The sequence below is a fragment of the Prionailurus viverrinus genome, chromosome D3, assembly GCF_022837055.1.
Source record: "Prionailurus viverrinus isolate Anna chromosome D3, UM_Priviv_1.0, whole genome shotgun sequence".
Classification (NCBI taxonomy): Eukaryota; Metazoa; Chordata; class Mammalia; order Carnivora; family Felidae; genus Prionailurus; species Prionailurus viverrinus.
The window spans coordinates 77,203,600-77,226,463 of NC_062572.1; the positions used below are offsets into that span (position 1 = coordinate 77,203,600).

At 49.7% G+C, this 22,864-nt stretch overlaps 1 pseudogene; it reads right to left on the reverse strand.

The window, feature by feature from the left end:
- Positions 1-286: 286 nt before the first annotated feature.
- The window catches only part of LOC125148675 (60S ribosomal protein L29-like), a 53,166-nt pseudogene continuing 30,588 nt past the window's right edge, over positions 287-22,864 (reverse strand).

Sequence of the window (22,864 nt, forward strand, 5' to 3'; positions counted from 1 at the left end):
TTGAGCCAGAGAGCACGAGTGCACACGGGCAAGTTGGGGAGGGGCAGAGGGAGAGGGAGAGAGAGAATCTTAAGCAGGCTCCACCCTCAACGTTAGGTCATGATGAGCTGAAATCAAGAGTCAGACGCTTAACTAGCTGAGCTACCCAGGCACCTCCAAACTTTTTTGTCCAAACTTCCTACTTTATCATTTGCTTTACTTATGAACATTTCCAGGCATTCCTGAGACCTGAAAATAGAGGTCTTGGATCAGGTGGGCACTTGCCCCACTCACTCCCTGATTCCCGTCATCTACGTGGCAGAACGGAAGGGGTTAACAGTGTGGGTTTCGTCCCGATACTTGGGGCAGAGGCGTGGCATGTGGGGTTCCACTAAGAAAGTTCTTCCTGCTTCTGAACCACACTCAGTCCCCTCTCTGTGTCCACCTAGAGAAGCACGAGGGACAGAGGCCTGGCTCTCAACCCTCCTGTCCTCCAGGTAAGGACTTCTAGCCCCGTGCCATGGACAATGAACTCGGCTCTGACAGTTGGACCTGGGAGTGGGATCAGGAGGTGTTACCTGGCCAGCCCTGGAGGTGGGACATTGCCAAAAGGGCAAGCTTTAGGAAGCACATGGAGACCCAGGCTGGGCCTGACACTGAGCCAACTTACAAAGCACAGTCAGACATCCCTCCAGTCAGGGCAGGTGGATCGGGTGGGCCAGGAAGGCAGCCGTCTGGCCCTGAGCTTTGAGCATAATTGTGGAGTGAAATCTAACTTAGGTGGACATCTACTCACTTGCTGCCAGGCTCAGAGAAGAATGAATGGCACCCCACTCCTGCCTATGAGAGGTGGGCTCAATTTAGGTTCTGACAACAGAGAAAGCACCTCGGCGGAAGCCCAGACAAAAGCAGTCGACATCCCCTAAATTTAACCTCCAGGTGCTAGAACTGTAAAGGATTCTAGGGATCATCTCCTTCAACCTTGAAAACCAAGGCCCGTGGACACAAGAGTCTTACCACCATGACAGAGCCGGCTAGTGGCCGAAGGCTTCTCCTCGTTCCATTATGGGTTCTCATCAGTCAACCCTGATGCCCACTTTGCGTGACAAATATAATGACCTTTTAACTATCTTGATATGAAGTTTATGGATAATACAACTTCCCTATATACATAATAAAAAATCAATATAATGCCCTCCATGTAATATAAGGCAGAAAGAAAAGGGAAGTCATTCATAATGAGGTAGTTCAATAAGTAAATACACAGGCACAACTACGCTCAAAGACAATCACCATGAACGCCATAGCTACAAATGTAGACTGATAGAGATTTGTTGTACTGGTGACTTAAATACCTTAAGTATTGTTGCTATTGATTATGCGATTTTCAGAAATGGTAAACAGCTCTTAGAGAAGGTGTACCCAAGACAAGGCCCAATCTCCCCTCTTTAGGGAAATTTAAGCCCAGGTTCCCTGGAAAACACTATGAGGCCGGGAGCAAGTGAGGATGTGTTCTCTGGGAGGCACGATCCCAGGGCAGCAAGAGTGAGGGGAAAAAGGACAGCAGCGGAGGGTGGAAAGCCCTACTGGATGGTGCGTTCCTGAGTAACTCACTTCTCAGACACATTGCCAGCAGCGTGAGTAGGCTCAGCTCCGTAGGAAGTCTCTGGAGAGACCAGATGGGGAAATCACACATTGGAACAGTCCACTGGGAGGAGAGGACTGGGAATCCTTATGCCCCTTGGCTAAAGTTGGTTCTGGCGGGAGCTCACTCTCCTGCCCCTCTGGGTTATGTCCTCTGGTCCCCAAGGCAACTGCACCCTCTCGAGTGTGGCTTTTGATCTGACTCTAGAAGCGGTAGGAATATCCTGAGACTCAGGGCCTAAGGGTGCAGTGCTGGTTGGCCTCAGGTGATGGCACCATGATGACTTGAAGAGGGTCAGGTCGGACAGGCCGCTGAAGGTTGGGGAGGCAGGAATGGCCAAGAGGATGCGAGGAGGTGAAGAAGCCGCGTCTGATGCCACATTGTGGTTGCATTCCTGGGAGATTGGGTGTATGCTAAAACCTTTAAAAAATTGTTTTGTGTTTATATATGCAAAGAAGTTTTTAATGTTTATTTTTTTTAATTTTTTTTTTTTTTTGAGACACAGAGACAGAGCATGAGCGAGGGAGGGGCAGAGAGAGAGGGAGACACAGAATCTGAAGCAGGCTCCAGGCTCTGAGCCTGATGCAGGGCTCGAACTCACGAACTGGGAGATCATGACCTGAGCTGAAGTTGGATGCTCAGCTGAGCCACCCAGAATCCCCTAGAAAAGAGTTACGTTTTAAGCTCAGATCATTATGAAGACATTTTCCAACCTATTTAAGTGTTTAGTGGAGTACTACAACTACTTGTGGCCGGGACGCTTCCTTGGGTTGCGGGGAAATGACAGCTGACATCTGCGAGTTCCGGGCACTGCTCTACGGTCTTTGTACGGGTTAAGTCACTGGATGTGCACCACAACCCTGGGAGGCAGGTACAAGTATGATCTATATTTTACTGACGCAGGAACGGGGGCCAGAGAAGTCCACACACCCAGTGAATAGCTGAACTGGGGTTTGAAGCCCAGAGGTCTGGATCTGGAGGTTATACGCTCAGCTCCGGCATCCCAGACCTTCATCGACTAGATGCCGGTGCTGTCCCCGACCAACCGTGGGGCAGTCAAAGCGCTCCTGCAAATTTCCACCCTGCCCCGTGGGAGCAGTGTCTTCTCCCCAGTCCTGACGTCCCGTTCACGGACCCCCGGCCGGCTCAGGTCACCACTTTGAGCTCCTGGTTTACCAGCCCAGGTGGGATCAGGGATGGGACGGGAAGGGGTGGGCCCTGGAGCAAAGGGATGGGGGGGGAGGAAGAAGGGTTTGGAACATCCCCGTGAGATCCTTTTCGTTATACTTCTAGATGGCAAGACAGGCTGGCCCTGTGCCACAAGTGATGGGTGAAGGTTTTCTGGAGTGTTAGCTGTTGTCTCCCACGTGCTGGTGGGGCACCAGAAAAAATAAAAAAGAGAGAAACCCAAAACCCAAAAACAAACCAACCTTCTGTTTTCGTCTTACAACTCAGGCCTTGCTCTTTGTGGCCAAAGCCTGCTGGGGGGTCACCAGGCCTGTGGAGCCCCTGGTGGGCCAGTTGGATCCCATCTGAATCTCAGTTCTGAGAGCGGCTTTGAAACCCAGCCGCTGCCAGAAACGTCTGGTGATTGTGGCCACACAGACCCCGAGGGCTGGTTTCTCCCTGCAGAGCTTCTGACAGGCATCTGCACAGGGAAATCTAGCTCCCAGCCTCTTGGCGGGTGGTCTCAGATCTGCGAAGCCACCAGGCGAGGGGCGCCCAGGCCAGTGAGGGTGAGGGGTAAAGGGAAAGGTATGAATGAGCTCTGGAATCCCCACAGCTGATGGGAGAGCCCTTCTCATGTAGAGAGGAGCCCAAGCTCTCTCCTGGGACCAAAGCTGCCTTCCATTTCCTCCATCAGCCAAGATGACATCTGAGACTGTCACCCTCTCACGTACTCCTCTGAAAGATAAAGCAATAATAACGATTATGGCAAAGCCTCATCTGCTACCTGCTGCGTCCCGAACACTGTTCTAAGCACTTCGGTACGTTAACCGTGGCAACAACCCTGTGAGATGCGTCATCATCAGTTACCCCCATTTCACAGATGGGAAAACTAAGTCACAATGTGTTTAGGTGATTTTCCCATGGTCATGCCATCCAATAAGTGGCTTCTGGGCCTGTGTTTCTAACCACTCTACCTACTGTCCCTCTGCTGTGGTGCAGAGCAACACATGGCCCCCCAGGACCCGCTCCCGCCTGGCCACACGGCTGCCCTGCCACATAGAGCAGGGGACATCCAGTCGGGCAGTGGTGGCCCTGGATCAATGATCACAGCCATCTTTGAGTTGAGCCACCTGTTGGGGATCCGGGCTGCCTCTCCCTACATCCTGCCCTGGGATGACATTGCCACCGCACTCCTGGCTCGCTCTCTCTTGTTAAGCCAGACTGGGTTCCAGGTCCCCGGGGGTTTCAGAGGAGACCAGAGCATGGCCGATTCCAGGCTGATGCCTCCTTCCACTCCACTCTGGTTCCTTGGGCCTCCTGATCTCCCTTATGCCTGAGCTCACCCCTGGCCCTCTCCCCCTGGAAGAGCCTGGCACCCACTCCTCTTCGTTCTCTGGGCTCTGAGCCTCTACAGCACTCCAGGCCCTGGAACAACAGCCCTCCTGTCCTGGGATGTCCTGGGCCCTGGATGCACAAGGTCAGAGAGGAGACGTTTGATGGTGTGTAGCTGAAAACCAGTATCCATTCTTCTTGAAATGAGTAGCTACTTAATTTCATACCAGCTTGTGATGGCTTATATTCTAGAACGGGGGGGGGGGGGGGGGGGAACAAAACAGAAGGAGAAGAGAAACAAAAACCAACACAAGGAGGGTTTTCATTTCGAATCACGTAGGTCCTTGGGCGCCCGGGTGGCTCAGTCTGTTAAGCGTCCGACCTCGGCTCAGGTCACGATCTCGCAGGTCATGAGTTCGAGCCCCGCATGGGGCTCTGTGCTGTCTCTCAGAGCCTGGAGCCTGCTTCGGATTCTGTGTCTCCCTCTCTCTGCCCCTCCCCCACTCATGCTCTGTCTCTCTTTCTCTCAAAAATAAATAAGCGTTAAAAATGTAAAACAAAATAGAATCACATAGGTCCCTGTTTATTTGCACCTGAAATTCCGGAATCAAAGGAATTCCAGGCCTTGCCAGCAGACCCTGAGCCCTCCTTTCCCTTTGGGGGTGGGGGTGGGGGGGACAGGAGGCCCAGGTACGCGAGGACCCCTCCCGGAGCCGAGCCGGGCTGAGCCGGACTGAGCTGGACGGCAGCACAGATGTGGTCCGTCCCGCTGCTGCGCAACCGGGCCCCGAAGCGCTCCGTGCGCCGCTGCCCGGAGCCCGAGCGCCCAGCCGGCCCTTTGTCATCCACCACCCAATGCGCGTTCTCCAGCGGGCACAGCAGGGACCCTGCCACGGGGGCCTCTGCCCGAGCGGTGAGCGGGGATTACGGGCCCGGCCCGTTTTTTGCAGCAGATGGTAGCGCTTAGAGCTAAGCTGCATGCGGGTGCTTTGAACATCTTGAAAAGATTTCTTTAGAAGTTAAACTTGGCTTGGGAGCGACAATATGGTTCGGTCTGTGGCTTTGAAAAGGCCTCGGGGTGGGGTGAGGGGGGTGGCTGTTTCATGTTCCCCTGCCTCACCTCCCTCTTGTTCGTGGAACCCTGTTTCTCACGCGTCTGTGGCCGCAGGGCTCCCAAATACTGTTCTCCATTGTTTGGGAGTCACGCTCGCACAGTTGCCTGTGCCGCCCGGGCCGGCCATCCGCCCCTCGAGGGCACACTTAGGTGGCCAGGGGCAGCTGGACAGACCCACGTCCTCGGGGCGCCCCGCGAGGCAGCGCTGCGAATTGCTGCTGCTCTGCTTCAACCGGCCGAGGGCTTGCCCAGCATCCAGACAGGGCTTCGGGTCCCCAGCCTTTTGGCACCAGCCAGGACCAATTTGCAGCTTCTTGGATCCTGCAGCTCATGGCTAATTGCACCGGAATAATACCCTCCAAATCCCCATCCTCGGCTTGTCCTATTTAACGAATCCTTTGAGGGACCAAGAGCTGGATAATCTCTGCGCTCAGATAATGCCTCCCCTTCCCACCCCACAATTTTCCTGTCCTCAATGTGGTCACTCTGAACTCCTTCCGGAAAGACCCAACCTTCTCCCCGAGGAAGCTGGGGAGGAAGGGACTTCAAATTGGCAGAACAGAAGCGTCAGCCCAGCCAGGCTGGCCACCGCAGCTCCTGGAGCCTCGCAGCCAGAAGCAGGCTCCATTGACCATTCATGAGATGTCAGGTGGGCTACAGATGGGAACATGGCGTTATTGATTTTTACTAGCCTGCTAAAATTGAAAGGAAAAAAGGCCTCCTTAAAGCTCGCGGTTAAGCTTTGTTTCCTAAATGATGATTCCAGGGCTCCGAGTTTGTCAAAGGCAAATTTAAAATATCAGAGCTGTTGGAGATATAATAAAATGAAATCTTCTTACAGCCATTAACTTCAGAGAGGAGGGGATCTCGGCTCAGCCTTGGGGCCTGGAGGGAGGAGTGCAGGGAAGGGAGAGACTCAGAGCAGAGAGGACGGAAGCCAAGTGAACAAAACCCACAGCTCCTCCTCCCTAGGCAGCCCCTTCCGTAAGATCGGACGTGGATATAAAGAAATGAATTCGAACTGCTGTAAATTGACACCAGTTCCCCGGCTGAGCAATGACAAGGAATGGAACCAGGAGCCCGATGGGCCCCATCAAATGCACTGACTTGGAAAATGGGGGAAGTTTGGGGTCAGATGGATGTGCTCCCAGGGGAAGACGCTGCAGGAGGAGGAGGCCAGATCGTCCCCCGCCCCATGACTTATTTAAAGGTTGTTTTCTTTGTTGTTCGTCTTTCTGAGAGGTCTCCTGCTTCGACCACGGGGGCTGCTCCCCCGTTCTTGGTGCCCTGAGGACACGGTCACGTCTGCGGAGAGATTCACGCTTGCCTTCAGCTTTGGATTGGTGTGGCGCTTGGCACCATTTTGCCGTTGGCATGCTCTTGTTGGCTCATTTTCCCCCAAGTCTTTGCTCCTAGCAAAGCCTCTTAGAAAAACTCCCCGTGAGCTCACCGAAGGGTGTGTGCTCTTAAGGTGCCTCGGAGAAATGAGGTCCTGCTTGTGACTCTGCATCACTGAATCCCCCAGCATGGGTGTACGGGCCTCTATGTGTGTGTGCACCTGTGTGTGTGTGTGCATCCATGCATCTACATACGTGTGCGGTCACCGTTGTGCATGTACGTGCCTGCATGCGTGTGCGTGTGTGAAGGTCTTTATCCGCCTGTCAGACTGAGGTGGGAATGCCGTTTGGCTGATGCTGGCTTCCTCCTGAACTGCACAATGGCACTGCAGCATTGTAGAAAATATATTGATTGATTGATTGACCTTTTTGAAATTAAAAGAGCAAGGAGCTGGGAGCCACGAGACCAAAATCTGACCGATGGATCGACCAGCAGATATCTATCGAGCACTGGGCAGCATGCGCTGGGCACTAAGGGGGATTCACAGAAACAAACAATATCCTTCCTGCCACCCTCCCCCACCAATTACAGAATGTGTGCGTCAGTCACCAGTTTCCGCTAGGTCGTGGGACCGGAAGTCCCCAGGTCACACAGCTTCAGAGTTGGACAGGCCCTCTCACCTCACCCTCTTACCTGACTTCTTACCTCACCTTAGAGGAGGAAGCAGACCCTCTGGGGAGTTGAACGGAATCATGCTGGGTCCCCTGGAGTCCTGATTCTCCTCGGTGATGGTAGACCAGCTGAACAGACTTCTATGACATCATGCAGGCCCCGCTGTCCGTGGGCCCAGTGGAAGTTTGACCTCCCACCTTTAGGACTTCTCCTCTATCAGATGGGCAGGGCGATCATTCCCAAAAGCTTGGGAAGCTCAGCAAAAATGCCTTGGGAACCTCTTTAAATCCGCTCTGGGGATTTTTGGGGAAGACTCAGATTAGACCTACCTTATTACAGTGATTACACAACAGTTAAGTCTCCTGTAGCCTCCTGGAGGGTTCTATACCACCATCCATCTTATTCTCAGAACAGCACCAGGACATGGGTACTATTAGTGTTGATAGTTTTCACGTGACGACACTAAAAGCTCAGAGAAGTGGCACGACTTGCCCGAGGGCGCACAGCGAGTGAGTGGCACCAGGATTTGCACACGAATGCCAACTGGAGAGGTACAAGTGTAAAAACTTCAGCAACCCCAGTGGTGTTTGCCTCTATCGTTCCTGCTGACCATATAGCATTTATTCACTGCCAAAAGCACTGGCAATTTTAAGTTTTACTTATTTATTTTTGAGACAGAGAGAAAGAGAGAGAGAGAGAGAGACAGAGCAAGTGTGGGAGCGGCAGAGAGAGAGAATGCCAAGCAGACTCCCCACTGTCAGCACAGAGTCTGATGTGGGGCTTGAACCCACGAACCGAACCATGAGCTCATGACCTGAGCCGAACGAAGTCAGATGCTGAACCAATGGAGTCACCCAGGCATCCCAAGCACTGGCTATTTTGATGTTAATGCGGACAAAGTATGCTCCAGCACCCCTTTCTAAAGCCCAGGTTGGGTGATTGGACTGATACATTTCTAGTGACTAACCCAGTTTCAGTAAGGGTTGGAAGCCCCTTGTCAAACCTCATGCACCAAGAGGGGCTGTGATTAGGTCTGTGCTGTAACACATTAACACAGAACGCTAAATGATTGGAGCCTTGTAGCTGGGGGGAATATTCCTTGCCCATCCCTAAGAAAGAAAAATGACTTTTGCAATGATTTTTTTTTCCATTTTAGAAATAAAAAATGAATTAGGCTTCTAATGCCTTGCACGCAATTTCAAAGTGATGACCAAATTCCTTTCTTCGCTGGTATTGAAATGTTCTTGGTCAGGGGTGGTCAACTTTCAGATATCCTGACGCTCAGTCAGAAAGACACAAAGGGTACCACGCATTATACTCTGGTATACGTAGCATCACCACACCCCACCCCAATTTGAAGAAGCATAGCATGGAGATCTGGTTTGATGTTGGGGGCGCTGTTTGTGGCAAAGTCTTCAGGAATAATGGCATTTGGCTACATGAAATAGAGCAAAAGGGAGAGGTTAGTTGGTCTTCTAGCAAGCTGGGGGGTTTTGTTATGACTCCATTTTGAGGACATAACTATGGAGGTGCTGGAAATTTCCAGGACAATCTCTCATATACCCTTCTCTGATCTACCCCGCCCCTGCCCCCTTTAATTAGGTTGATTGGTTTGTCCCTGACTGTAACCAAGGTAACCAGGGCCTAGCAGAAAGAATAGTTCTTGGGTCTTGTTTCCAGTGAGAGGATGGGCATTGGGCAAGGGTTTAACTCAGAGGGGACCCCACTGACCGAGGGAGCGCAGAGGCTCCCTTCTCAGAGCTGCCCTGGCTGAGTGATAGCTGAAAGGCTGGAAGTACCATCGGGAGACAGAGGGGGACCCAGCACTGTGGATAGATTTTATCACTTTCATGAATACTTCAAATTACAGGCATTAGTTCCGAGGCTTTGTCTAGCAATTGGAGCCACAGCAATTGGTTTTTGTTCATTGATTTACACGGATGCATATTGTACCTGGCTTCCTGGGATACATAACTCGTGTCGCGGAGTTGCTTTTGTCTTATGGAATGTGAGAGAGAGAAAATATCACAGGGAGGGCACTCTCCCTGCCATGAGTCTGATCCGTTGGGGTGGGGCAACATCCAGATCGTGGTGGGTCACGGACAGACAGAAGTCAGGCACCTTGCGTATTTCCCCGGGGCTGGGCTCACACCCGCAGAGGTCCCATGCTTGGGACAGGCTTTCTCCACCTCTGCAGCATTTACGTATTCTTTGTTTTGGGGGCTCTCCCATGCCTTGCGGGACACTTGGAAGCATCCTTGGTCTTTACCCACTAAATGCCAGTAGCAACCCTTCGCCCAGTTTTGATACTCAAAAATGTCTCCAGATATTGCCAAAACGCCCCCAGAGAGCAAAATCAACCCTGGTGCGAAACCACTGACTCAGAGTAACCAGAGACTCGAGCAGACCCGGGCTTGCTACAAGCCCTGGTGTAGTCCCGGGAATGCAGGGATCCCAGGGACGCCAAGATGTGTGGGGGCTGGAGGGTCACTCACTAGGGAGAAAGGTCTCACCAGAAAAAATAAACGACTACTTCAGTTACAACAAAATCAAGTAAGTTGATTCTTTTCTAAACCTTGCATTGGCCCCAACACTCCACTTACGTTATCTAACTTACTTTTCACAACAAACCCATAAGAGTGGCCCCTGCCTCGTTATTCTCATTTTGCGGATGAGGAAGCCGAGGCGAAGAGAAATAATTTGCCCAAGGCCAAAAAGCTAACTGGATGCAAAACCGGGATCTGACCCCAGGACGACTTGGCGACTTGGAGCTTTCTTTCTCGACACTGGATTGTTCAAGAGCCTGGAGAAGTGGGCTCAAGCTGACTCCCTTGGGGATACTTCTGCACCTGCTTTGCAGCTTTTCCCACTGACAGGGGAGCTGCTGGCCCAACTCTCTGCATGGCAATGCTCAGGAAAAGCCAAAGAATGACCCTGCTTAGTGGCACTGTGACAGGGAACTGTGCACTCCCTCCAGCGGAAGGACCGAGACCCTCTTCCCGGGTCACAGGGCAGAATCCTGGGAGCACGGCTTGGCAGTGACCAAGGTTCCTTTCTTCTGGGCTCCCAAGGTCCCCGGGAGAAGCGTCTGACTCAGCCAAAAGCTGCCACCCGCCAGCATCCTGCATTTAACCTCCCCCACTCACTCTGGTGTCCTGTTTACTAAACAACACTGCAGCACTGAGGCAGGGCCTCTGGGGAGCACAGCTAGGTGGAAAGGCAAAGGTCAAGAAGCAGGGTCAAAGGGCTGAGACCCTGGGGAAAACGGGAGATTAAACATCCTCCTTTTCAAATCGGGAGGTTTGGATAATTAATTGGTCCCCGAACGTGAGAGCCTTGGATGATTGTTCTGGGCAGTGGCCATTCAGGTCAAGGGCCAGGGCCGGTAGAATCGGGATGCCTGCGGGAAAGCCCTGAGAGGCCAGAGCAAAACTAACCCCGGTGCTGGGCACACAGGGTCCAGAGGCCAGAGGCCCCCAGGAGGGAGCAGGTCCGCCCCCCACTGGCCAGAGTGGCTCCCTGCTCAAGGGTGGAGCAGAGGGTGAGGGGCCCGGGGCCCAGGGGTGGGGGCCGAGGGCGTCCTGAGCAGCTGCTAAGTGCCCTGGAAATGAAGCGTAAAGGGCTCTTAGGCTTTCCTTTCTTCTTCTTCCTAAAACGATCAATCCTAGCCCTCTGCCTTTGCGTGTGTGATGGGCCTGCCGTGAAGTACACTTAAGGAATCAAGTTTTCTAAAATTCTATAAATCATTATTCTGGCCTTCTCCCCACACCCTTCACAAAATCATTTGTCTACTGAAATATTTAGTGCCTGTGTGTGCACGCTGTAGGTAGGCGAGAGTGAGGAGGGGCGGGGAGGGGGCAGTGCTGTCCTGCACGGGCACCCATCTCTGCTCTTTCTGCGCCCTGTCACTGTGCTGCCACGGCCCCCGAGCTAGGGTCTGGGGGGGGCGGGCAGTGGTGGGTGGAGGGTAAGTTGGCCTGTGGATGGCGGGGTGGGCAGGAGAGCGTAGAAGCACCGGCCCTTTGCCGGACTCCGTTCTCTCCCCGTGAAGGTTGGGGCCTGGTTCCCCTGCTTTCACCAGGGCTGGAAGCTCTGGCACTTGCCAGAATTTTCCATCCCCTCCTCTCACTGCCCCTTATACACGCGACAGGCCAGACCAGAGCAGCCCGGCCCAAGTCCCAAGGCAAGGCCTGATTGATTTGCAGCTGTTGATCTGTTTAATGTCCCTTCTCCCCAAGCGCCCATCTCCACGACAGAGGTGCTACGTTACCTCGCGGGCCTGGCTGCTGGCTGCTGACACCCCGCGCCCAGAGGATGCTTGGGGAGGTTACAGGTGCAACAAGCAAAATGAAAATCCATAGTTTTTAAACCTTTATGAATTGAGAATGTAAACCTGGAAAATGGATCTGGAGTTACTAATGGACAATTGGTCTGACCGGCCCATCCATCGTCCAGGCGCTTGGCCGCGAGCACTCCCATTACAGCTGCTCCTGAAAATGGAGACCCTGTCCACCCCCAGCCCTCCTTCCCTCCCTCCCTTCCAGAGGCCGGGGAAACAACGCAGGCCCGAGAAGGGGACCCGCAGACAACCTGCAGGCAGGCCCCTGTGCCCCGCTGAGGCTGGAGGACGGTGCTGGCAGGGGGAAGGGGGTAATGGGTGCACGGGAAGGATTCTGGCCTCATAAGCTGGGCTAGGACTTTGACCAACAAGCGGCCACGGACCAGAGAAACAGAGCCACGTCCCCACCTCCGGCCTGTCTTGGCCCAGACCCAAACTTGCAAATACCTGCTCTGATACAAAAAGAGACAGTATCTAGGGGCGCCTGGGTGGCTCAGTTGATTAAGCGTCCGACTTCGGCTCAGGTCATGACCTTATGGTTTCTGGGTTCACGCCCCGCATCAGGCTCTGTGCTGACAGCTCGGAGCCTGGAGCCTGCTTCGGATTCTGTGTCTCCCTCTCTCTCTGCCTCTCCCCTGCTCGTGCTCTGTCTCTCTCTCTTTCTCTCAAAAAGAAATAAACATTAAAAAATTTTTTGAAGAGATACAATATCCCAGCCAAGCACTTGCACTTGATTCAATAGCCATGCTATGGAGTGGGGAGTCCAGCCCTGGAGTCCTCACCGGTCCTAGGATCTGTTCATATGTGAGCACGCTGACCCCTCGGGGCCCACACACTTGCCCTACTCTGCCATCCCTGGGAGTCACTCACCTTTTCTGACCGTTCTGTTTCACGTTCCCCCCTGGCCCCAGCCCTGCACTCCCCACACCTTGTCGGCTTTCTTCTCTCCATGTGTGTTCACACTCGGACATACTGTGTATTTTACTCATTTGTTGGTTTAACACCTGTCTCCCTACTAGGAGGTAGGCTCTCTGGGGGCAGGGGTTATTGTCTGTTTAGTACAATATTTCCTCCCCCCCCCCCCCCCGAGCACCTGGAAAAGAGCTTGGAACATAGTGCATGAATAGTAAATACTTGCCAAATGGATGAACAGCCGGCTCAGAGGTGTGAGGTTCCTCCTCAGTTTAACCCAGCGCCTCTGTCCCCCAAGAAAGTCAGGGTCCGCCTTCCTGTTGCTCCCTGTAGAATAGCTGACTGAGTCTGCCAGACCCCGTCTTAGCTGCCTGGCGGTTTCTGCTTCTCCAGCTCAGGCCTGCCTCATTCTCCTGTCCCGGCTGCACGATAGTTCACTGCCGGGCTCCCAGACTGGGTGCCCGTCCGCTGCATGGCCCCATCCTTCAGCAAGCGCCCCCACTCAGAACGTCTGCACACAACTGCCACTGAGCTGGCACTCCCTAAAAGTCACCGTGGGCTTTCCCTCTGGGCAGTAGCATGAGCCACTCCTCATGCCCAAGACCACGGGAACAAGGGGACCAGGTCAACCTTTCGTGATGAGGCTATGAAGTCTACCCATGATCGACGAGGGCAGAAATAAATGGCTCTGAGAAATAGAAGAAGAGAGAAATCAATAAATATTAGTTTCCTTCCTCTTTCCCCTCACTTTCTCAATGCATAATCGGGGGGCATTTGTGAAGCTGATGATGGTGTCAGTTACTCTTTGCTGCAGTAACAAATAAGGGTTATTTTTAGATCATGCTGCCATGATGGTTTATTTCTTCTTCCTGCCGCATTGGCCCGTGGCTGGGGGGGGCCTTTGTTCTCTTTACGATGCAGGCTGATGGAAGAACTGCCATCTTTAACATTCCCCATCGTAGACAAAAAGAGAACATCCCACGGACTGACGTTCTCTTAAATCTCCTACCTGATAGTGACACCTACACTCCCACTCACTTTTCATTGGCCCGAGCAAGTCAAGTCACATGGCCCCACTTAACTTCATGGAGCAAGAAGTGCCATCCTGCTCTGTGTGTGTGTGTGTGTGTGTGTGTGTGTGTGAGAGAGAGAGAGAGAGAGAGAGATACAGGGAACAGGGGGCACCAGAAATACTTGATAGCACAATGACTCCCACAGATGAGAGGTCTTCTTTTGATAGAGCAGGTACACCTGAACTCTTTCAACACTTCTCCTGGGTTAAGACCTTGGGAGTCTCTGTCTCTGTCGTTAGGCCAGACCTGTTGGGGAGACCCAGCTAATCATTTCACATTCTGCATGGGCTCCTGCACACCGACCTGCTTTGAAGAAGCTCTGGTTCTTTGCCCTCAACGGCTGCCCTGACAGTTCCAGAAGGGAGCCACAGAGCCATTTGACTGCATCTGGATTGTTCACGTTGGATGCATCTGTTCAGCAGAACCCTCCTCCCTCTCCCCCCCACTCACCGGTCCTCCTACCCCTCACTCTGAGCTCAGAGCCCAGTTGTAGGATACTGCTGCACCTGCAGAGCAAAGCGGGGATAGGAGGCCAAGGTTGCAGACCTCATGCCCGCTTCCTCTGGCTCCCAGACTACAGAGAACGGATTCAGATTCTACTGTCACAGAGCCGGCTTCTAAGGCTCAGGCCACTGAGAAGGCAGTGGGTGCCTTCTAAGTATCAGACTTGGCTTTGGGGCTTTGCCTCTTTTTCTCTTTGTTAAAAAAGAAATGGCTGGCTTGGCACATCATTTCAATAACACCCTCGTCAATAGATCAAACTCTGATTCTTCTATTGTTTTTTTCCAGTTTTATTGATATATAATTGACATATCACATTGTATTAGTTTAAGACATACAACATAATAATCTGATAAACGTATATATTGCAAAATGATTACCACAATAAGTTTAATTAACATACATTACCTAACATACAATTTTTTTCTTGCAATGAGAACTTTTAAGATCTACTGTCTCAGCAACTTTCAAATATACAATATACAATATACTATATTGCATATATTATATACAATATAGTATATTGTATATAGTATATTGTCATGATGCTATACATTACATCCCCAGGACTTAATCATCTTATAACTACAAATTTGTACCTGACCCTCTTCACCCATTTCAATCCCCACTCCTGCTTCTGGTAGCCACCAATCTCTTCTGTTTCTTTTTTTTTTTTTAAGCTGGAGATAAATTTATTATTTTTATTGATTGATAGATTGTTTTTATTTTTTATTTTTTTAAATTTACATCCAAATTAGTTAGCATATAGTGCAACAATGATTTCAGGAGTAGATTCCTTAGTGCCCCTTCCCCATTTAGCCCATCCCCCCTCCCACCACCCCTCCAGCAACCCTCAGTTTGTTCTCCATATTTATGAGTCTCTTCTGTTGTGTCCCCCTCCCTGTTTTTATATTATTTTTGTTTCCCTTCCCTTATGTTCATCTGTTTTGTCTCGTAAAGTCCTCATATGAGTGAAGTCATATGATTTTTGTCTTTCTCTGACTGACTAATTTCACTTAGCATAATACCCTCCAGTTCCATCCATGTAGTTGCAAATGGCAAGATTTCATTCTTTTTGATTGCCAAATAATACTCCATTATGTGTTTGTGTGTGTGTATATATATTTATGTATTTATATATACCACATCTTCTTTTTCCTTTCATCCAATGGACATTTGGGCTCTTTCCATACTTTGGCTATTGTTGATAGTGCTGCTAAAACATTGGGGTGCATGTGTCCCTTCGAAACAGCACACCTGTATCCCATGGATAAATGCTTAGTAGTGCAATTGCTGGGTCGTCGGTAATTCTATTTTTAGTTTTTTTGAGGAACCTCCATACTGTTTTCCAGAGTGGCTGCACCAGCTTGCATTCCCACAATCTCTTCTGTTTTCATGCATTTGTTTTTGTGGGTCTTTTTAGATTCCACATAGAAATGAAATTATACAGTATTTGTCTTTTTTTGTTTGATTTATTTCACTTAACATAATGCCCTCAAGATCCATCCATACTGTTGCAAATGGCAGGATTTCCTTCTTTCTTATGGATGAATAATATTTCACTGTACACACACACACACACACACACACACCTTCTTTATTCATCCATCCATCTGTGAAGATTTAGGCCAATCTTGGATGACTCCAATTATATGCTATACATAGCTAAGGGTGTTTGGCGGGGGGGAATTTCATAATCAGGTAAATTGGTACCACTATAAATTTACAAACTCCAATCTCAAGTAAGCCCTCAACTCCCTACTACCCACTTCCCTATGGTGTTTTTCCAGCCACCTCTCACTCTTCACTCTCCAAAACTTTGCCACTCCCTTCCAACTTTCAAAGTCTTCTGCCCTTGTCTTCCCCCTCACGCTTGAGAGTGTTTCTCAATCTTGTTATCCTGGAGGAAATAATTTTCAAGTCTCAGGTAACTCTTGCATAAAAATTTATTTAATCTATAGCTCATGACCCATTAAATCATAATGGGTAAATTATAGATTATTACAACTCAATAAAATTGTTTATGTTCTTTTGAATAGGCAAAAAAAAAAGATGCGGAAAAGAAAGAAACAGAAAAAAAGAAAAACAGAAGAGCATAAAATATGATGGAGAGAAAGGGAAAAACAAGTATGCCATTCTTTCAGGCCAGCCTTTTAATGAATGAGTTGAAATTAGAGAAGACAAATAAAGGGTGAGCACCATATTCAAGGCAAATGTGTCTTCTTGCCAAGGGTGTTTTCTAAGTTGTTAGTGTACAAACCTCTGCAGAATCTGTTGCCTCATAGGACCTTCTGGTGGTCTCGAACCACTTGGCATTTCAAAGCACAACCAAAACACAGAAGCTCCATAGATGATGTCAGATTTCTGGACACTTGCGTCGGGGGGGGGGGGGGTTGCCGATGCATCAGCAGGCAATAAATTGTGTAGAAATTAAAAATGGAACATTACTCCCACCTGACATGAAAATATTCGTGGGGGATTTTGTTTTCCTATTGTAAAACTATTCTATGTGGCTCCCTTTTTGCTTCATCTATGTGGCAGGAAAGGCACTGAGAAGGCACACCGAGTGGTGTGGATGCTTTGTTAGAAAGCAAGACTTTAAAAAACCAGCGGTATCGATGGGGCACCTGGGTGGCTCAGTCAGTTAAGCATCCAACTCTTGATCTCAGCTCAGTCATGATCTTGCGGTTCGCGTGTTCAAGCCCCTCAATGAGCTCTGTACTAATGGTGCACAGCCTGCTTGGGACTCTGTCTTCCTCTCTCTCTCTGTCCCTCCTCCACGTGTGCTCTCTCTCTCTCAAAAATAAATAAATAAACACAAAACATTTTTAAAAACTAGCTGTATTGAGATATAGTTCATGTACTGAAGAATTCATCCACGTACAATGTACAATTCACTGGCTTTGAGTATTTTCACAGAGTTGTACATCTTTTGTCACAAGCAATTTTAGGATATTTAGGCTTCGAAATATCCTAAATAGATTTCTCTATATTGCGCATTTCATATAAGCAGAGTCATACAATCTGCAGTCCTTTGTGCCTGATGTCTTTCATTTAGCATGATGTTTTCAAGGCTCATCCATGGATAGCATGGATCAGTACCGGCATGCTTTTATAATATTGAATCATAATATTCCCTTGTATGAAGATAGGCCATTGTTAAAATTAGTTCCAATTCCTACGTGTGTGACTTAGGAGAAAGGAATCATGGCAGGAAAAGAAAAGAAACCTACAGATTTTTAAAAAAATTTGATTAAACTTTTACTTTTATTTTGAGGTAACTGTAGATGAAACTTACTGATATCTTCATGCTCACTTGAAGTTCTCCAGTGCTGGTTGACCTGAAAGGATTGTAGCCCCAAGAAGGGAACTATGGTAAAATTTTAAAAAGCATTTGGATCAGTCTCGTTTGATAAGATCAGGGATAAGATTATGTAAGAAGGAAGCACAGATTTTTTTTGAATACTATGTTCTATAAATATGTTTAATGTATATTTGGAGAGGAAAGTGGGAAAAATACATTTGTTTCAATGCTAGTGCAAAATTTTCCTAGGACCACATGGTTGGGCACAATATAAGTCCACCAGCCCTCAGGAGAAGCATACCCCCTTGGAGAAGAGTCTCCAGGGGCTGTGAGACCATAAATCTGAAGCTACAAAGTGAGGGCAAATCCACAATCCCCATACAGATGCTGCTGTTCCTGCTGTCCACACACTGCTAGCCTATTGCTCGCTGATGTCTAGACCCTCTGGCCACATCGTAGGTCTGTGCCCATCAGAGCCGCATATAATAACCACGTTCTCAGGCCCGGCCCAGAGCCAGGAGATTAGAGACTCAGAGCAGTGACAGCTACTGCTGAGCCAGCTGCTCTTGAACTTCTAAGTATGGTACTTGCGCTTGATTGCAAAATGGTCTCAATTCTACACCCTTCAGGGCAGCTGTACGCTTTGCCGAGCGAATTTGAGCACCGCACTGCCGGCAGGGTGACCTGCCCCCTTGTTTAACGCCGGACTCCACCACGTGATCTGCTTTGGCCAATGGGATGTCAGCAGACCCCCGAGCAAGCCAGCTGAACTGGTGCCTGGATGAACCCAGCCAAGATCAGCCCACAAGCAGCCACCCTTGACGTGAGAGCAATCAGCTGTTCAGCAGAGCCCCAGAATTGGCCCGGAGGGGACTCCAGACATTGGGACGCGAGCAAATGTTATTGTTGCACGTCGCTGAGGCTTTGTGGTTGTTTGTTACTAGCATAGAATGGTGATGGGTAACTAATAGAGGACCTTCCCAAAATCATTTTTTTTTTTTTTTAGGTTTACTTATTTATTTTGAGAGACAAAGCATGCACGCAGGTGGGGGAGGAGCAGAGGGACAGGGAGAGAGAGAGAATCCCACTCAGGCTCTGCACCCTTAGCACAGAGCCTGATGTGGGGCTCCGTCCTGTGAATCCTGAGATCATGACCTGAGCCAAAATCAAGAGTTGGGTGCTCAGCCAACTGAGCCACCCAGGTGCCCCCACAAGATCATTCTTAAAACCACTGATTAACTCTTGTTTTTTATTAGTAAATAGAATTTCCACATTCTTACCTCATGCATTTTATCCCTGGGTTTCTGATTTTCTCAGACCTCATCCAACATTCTAGTTCCTCACACGTGCCCTCTACATATCCTTTTTCCTGCTTTTACCTTCTGTTTTATACACCAGTGGCTCATTATACCAATTGTCTCTCGTTCCTTCATAATACAATGTGAACAAGAGAGCAAAAAAAAAAAAAAAAAAAAAAAAGAAAAAGAACTTTGGTGAATTGACTGTTCAGCTGGAAGATTGAGATATAGAATGAATGAATGAACTAGAAAATGGAAAACATTGATTGCTTTACATTTTCATCCACTCCACGTTCATCATAGAATGCCTTCACATTGTGGCAGGACCATTATTAACCTGTCTTAACTACACCTGGAGAACTTTTCAGTGATTGCTTTCATTAGAGGGTATTAATATGAGCTGCAGAATCTGAAGCAGGGCAGAAAGGAATAAAGAAGGAGAGGAAGGGGGGAAGTGTGGCTTCCTGCCTCAGCCAGCCAGGGTTCAACCGGCTCTTTTTTTTTTTTTTTTTTTTTTTTTTTGCAAAAGAAGCAGTAAATACCAGTGATCCATACTCAAGTATACCGAATGCCACTAAACCACTGTGATGGCTGCCATAAAGGAGATCAGCTGTTTCTAGGGAAGCTTGCCCTGTGTTTGGAACAGGAAGACAGAAACAAGAGGCTGAACACAATAAATAGAAAATTAAAGCTGGGCAAGGAAGTGGTTGTGATAGACGCGTGAGAAGGGAGAACTGCTAACCTCCTCAGAGCCTTTGATTCCGAAGAAGAGGTGCATAGACCTTATGCTATCACGTCAGTCTCACTCTGTTCTCCCTGAGACATCTTGCCTGGTCATGGCTGGTGGGAAGCAAGACAACTGGGAAATTTAGAACAGGGGCTCAGAAGTCTCTGTTTTTTTTTTTTTTTTTTTTTAATTTTTTTTTTTTAAATTTTTTTTTTTTCAACGTTTATTTATTTTTGGGACAGAGAGAGACAGAGCATGAACGGGGGAGGGGCAGAGAGAGAGGGGGACACAGAATCGGAAACAGGCTCCAGGCTCTGAGCCATCAGCCCAGAGCCCGACGCGGGGCTCGAACTCACGGAGCGCGAGATCGTGACCTGGCTGAAGTCGGACGTTTAACCGACTGCGCCACCCAGGCGCCCCCAGAAGTCTCTGTTTGTCCTGGTGTCGTGCACACATGGGGTGCTAGAAGCTGTGGGGTTGCTTGTCTGCCTGATCCAGGCCGGCGGGGGGGGGGGGAGGGTGAAGAGACAGCTGGGGGCGGGCAGGGGAGGAGGCTGATGTGAGGCAAGAGACATAGGGAGCATGAGTGCTGGAGGGCTTCTGCTCGGTTCTTGTTTTCTGATTCAAGCCCCTCAAAGAAGGGCCATTTCCACCCTTGGGTTCTGAGAGATACCCTTGAATCTTTGTGACCACCCTTCACCCATACTTAAGCATTTGAGTTGTTTCCTATCACACCTAAAAGAGCTGTAACTAAGACAAGTAATAGTCCAAGAATGGGAACAGGGAAATAATCCCTAGCCCGGTTATCTATTTTCCACTCTCCCTAGGCTCTTTTTCCTTTGTCTCTGTCTCCAGTTCACGGAGATCCCTCTCTCCCCAGTACTAATTCTTGCAACTTCTCAATTATTCCTTGGGCCTGTTTTGTCCTCTTCTGCTTTGCTATCTACTCTCGTGTGTCAGATGGCACACAGTACCAGCTGCTGGTCGAGCTTTCCGGCCGTTGAGTGGGCAGTGTTAACTCACAAGAGGACTCCGTTGTGTTGGCAGAAGGAAATGTCATGGTGAATTAGTATAAATGAAGTGAGTTGAGTGTAGGAGTGCTGGCAACACTGACTTCATCTTTGGCTCTCGGTCTTGTTCATGCCCATCAGTGATCCCCCCGTCAGAACCACGAGTTCCAAGTTCTGTAGAAGTATAACTTATGCCCTGACCAGAATGCTTAAAGGCTTCTTCTGATCTTCCCTAAAGTGGCACACAGACGCCCCACTTTAGGTAACTGGTAGACAGCCTCTGGTGCACCGGTGGTGCCATATTAGATGTCTACCCTGTGACCTCGCCACCACGCCCCTTGCTTTATAGAAGCTGAGGATTAAGGCCTGGACTTGGCGGAGAACAGCTGAGTAGGATCTCGATCTTCTGTCTGCCTGATGCCGCTGTAAGTTACCCTGAGTAAAACTGTGTGAATGGTATGGAGTGGCTTGCTTTGTTTCTCGGTCTTGAAGTACCTTATGAGTTTGGAGGATATGCTACTGCCCCTCCTTCACGATGTGACAGTTGAGACAGTCGATTCGGCAGGGAACGTGGTGTTGATGCAAGCGGACGCAGGCAGAAGGGGAAAGGTTGGGGTGTGGAATGTTCTGTACTGTGCCCACTGAAGGGCTAATGGGAACTAAGGACAGAGTTCGACCAAGGAGAGTTGTGTTTTGGGTGAAGGCTAAGCTGCCCACGTGCCCCCTGTGCCACTTGACTGGCTGGGCGGTGGGGTTCCAGCCTGATGACAATGATGCCATGAGCAAAGCCACACGCAAACGAGGTTAAGGGTGATCAGGATAATCGGAGACAAAGCAACAGTTGGTGCCTCTAACCCCACCTCGGTGGGGGGCAGGAGAGCGAGGGGAGCGGGTCTAGTGCAGCAAAGACAAGGAAAGAAGACTGAGGGATGCGGCGGATAAACAAAAACGGGGCAAAGAGATTATGACAGGGTGGCTATTTGAGAGTAGGTGGGTAGGGTATCTGAATTAGTTCAATACAAATGAATACAATTTAGTTTTATTTACAGTAACAAACTTTTATTCCTCAGGCTTTTACTGCATCACCAGGAGCTCTGCCTCATGACCAAGTGTGAAAACCACTGCAGTGGGGACTATAAAGAAACACAAGACCAAATCCAGTAACCATCCAGGGCATTGACCATCTCCTAGAAGGGTAAGCAGAAAGCTTGTTGAAAGTGCTCACTGAACACGAGACAGAGTAAATTCAATAGATTTCTCCGAAGACTGCTCTCTAAGTGGTTTCTCCAAGCCTCCTTGGACACACTGAACCAGTATAAATTCATCGTTGTTGGAACTAGCCTTTTGATTCTAGGAGTCTATTTGGGGAGCCCTGCCAGTGAGTGCTAATTATCACCTGACAATCAAATCTCCCCCATTCAGGGTCCAGACATTCTTTTCTTTATCTTCTCCAAAGCAGAATCCAACAAGCAACTGGGGCAGCGGCTGGAGATGGAACCGGACACCTCACATTTGCATAATAATAGCTAACTCTGAATTCTGTAAGGCATGGACAATGACTTCTAGGGGTCAGGCAATTAAAGAAATTCAGAATCACTTGGGGGTGGACTTGGGAGTCCTTCACCTGATTCTTTTCATATCTCCAACATTCCCCCCCCCCCCAACCTTGGATTTTAAAAAGCAAAGATGCCTTCTCTCCAGAAAGGTTTCCCTGGTGGAAGTAGAAGCCTCTGGGAAATGAACTTCTTAGGAGATAATGACATCAGTCCAGGGCCATAGTCCCCGGGCCTAGGGGTGACGGTGGTGAGGGGTGAGGTGTGAACCACAGGCAGCATTTCTTCCTCTCACACAAGGCAGGTAGGAACTATTCAAGGTGGGAAAGTCAGCTCTGGGGAGAGATGGCAGGAGGGGACAGGCTGGAAGGGAAACCTTGGATGGGCACATGGGAGAACGCTGCTTCCCCACTGCAGGGTCCTAGAGAAACAGGGCCAAGCACCCAAGGTCTCATTCATCCTGTTTTGTTGGGGTAGGGGAGAGGGAGAGAGGGAGGTGGTCAGAGTTGCTGCAGGGCTAACCAGGGGTGATGAGAAGCTTTCCTCAGAACTGGAACCACCCTGCTTCAGCAAAAACAGCCTCTACAGGGCCTCCGGGGCCATTTGGCTCTGGTGCACTGGATCCCGAAGGTTTGCAAATTCCTCGCTGCTCAACGTGCGGTCTGGAACCAGCAGCATCAGCCTCACCTGGGAGCTGGATAACAAGGCAGGACCTCATCGGACCCCACTGCGATCTGCTGACCGAGAGTCTGCGTTTCAGCGAGACCCACAGGTGACTCACGTGCACACCCTTGCACGTGCCTCTGCAAAATCCAACAGAAGAAACGTTGACTTTCTGAGAGAAATAAAAAGCCCTCCAGACTTTAACCGTGGGTGTTTGCCCGTGGGCGTGCATGT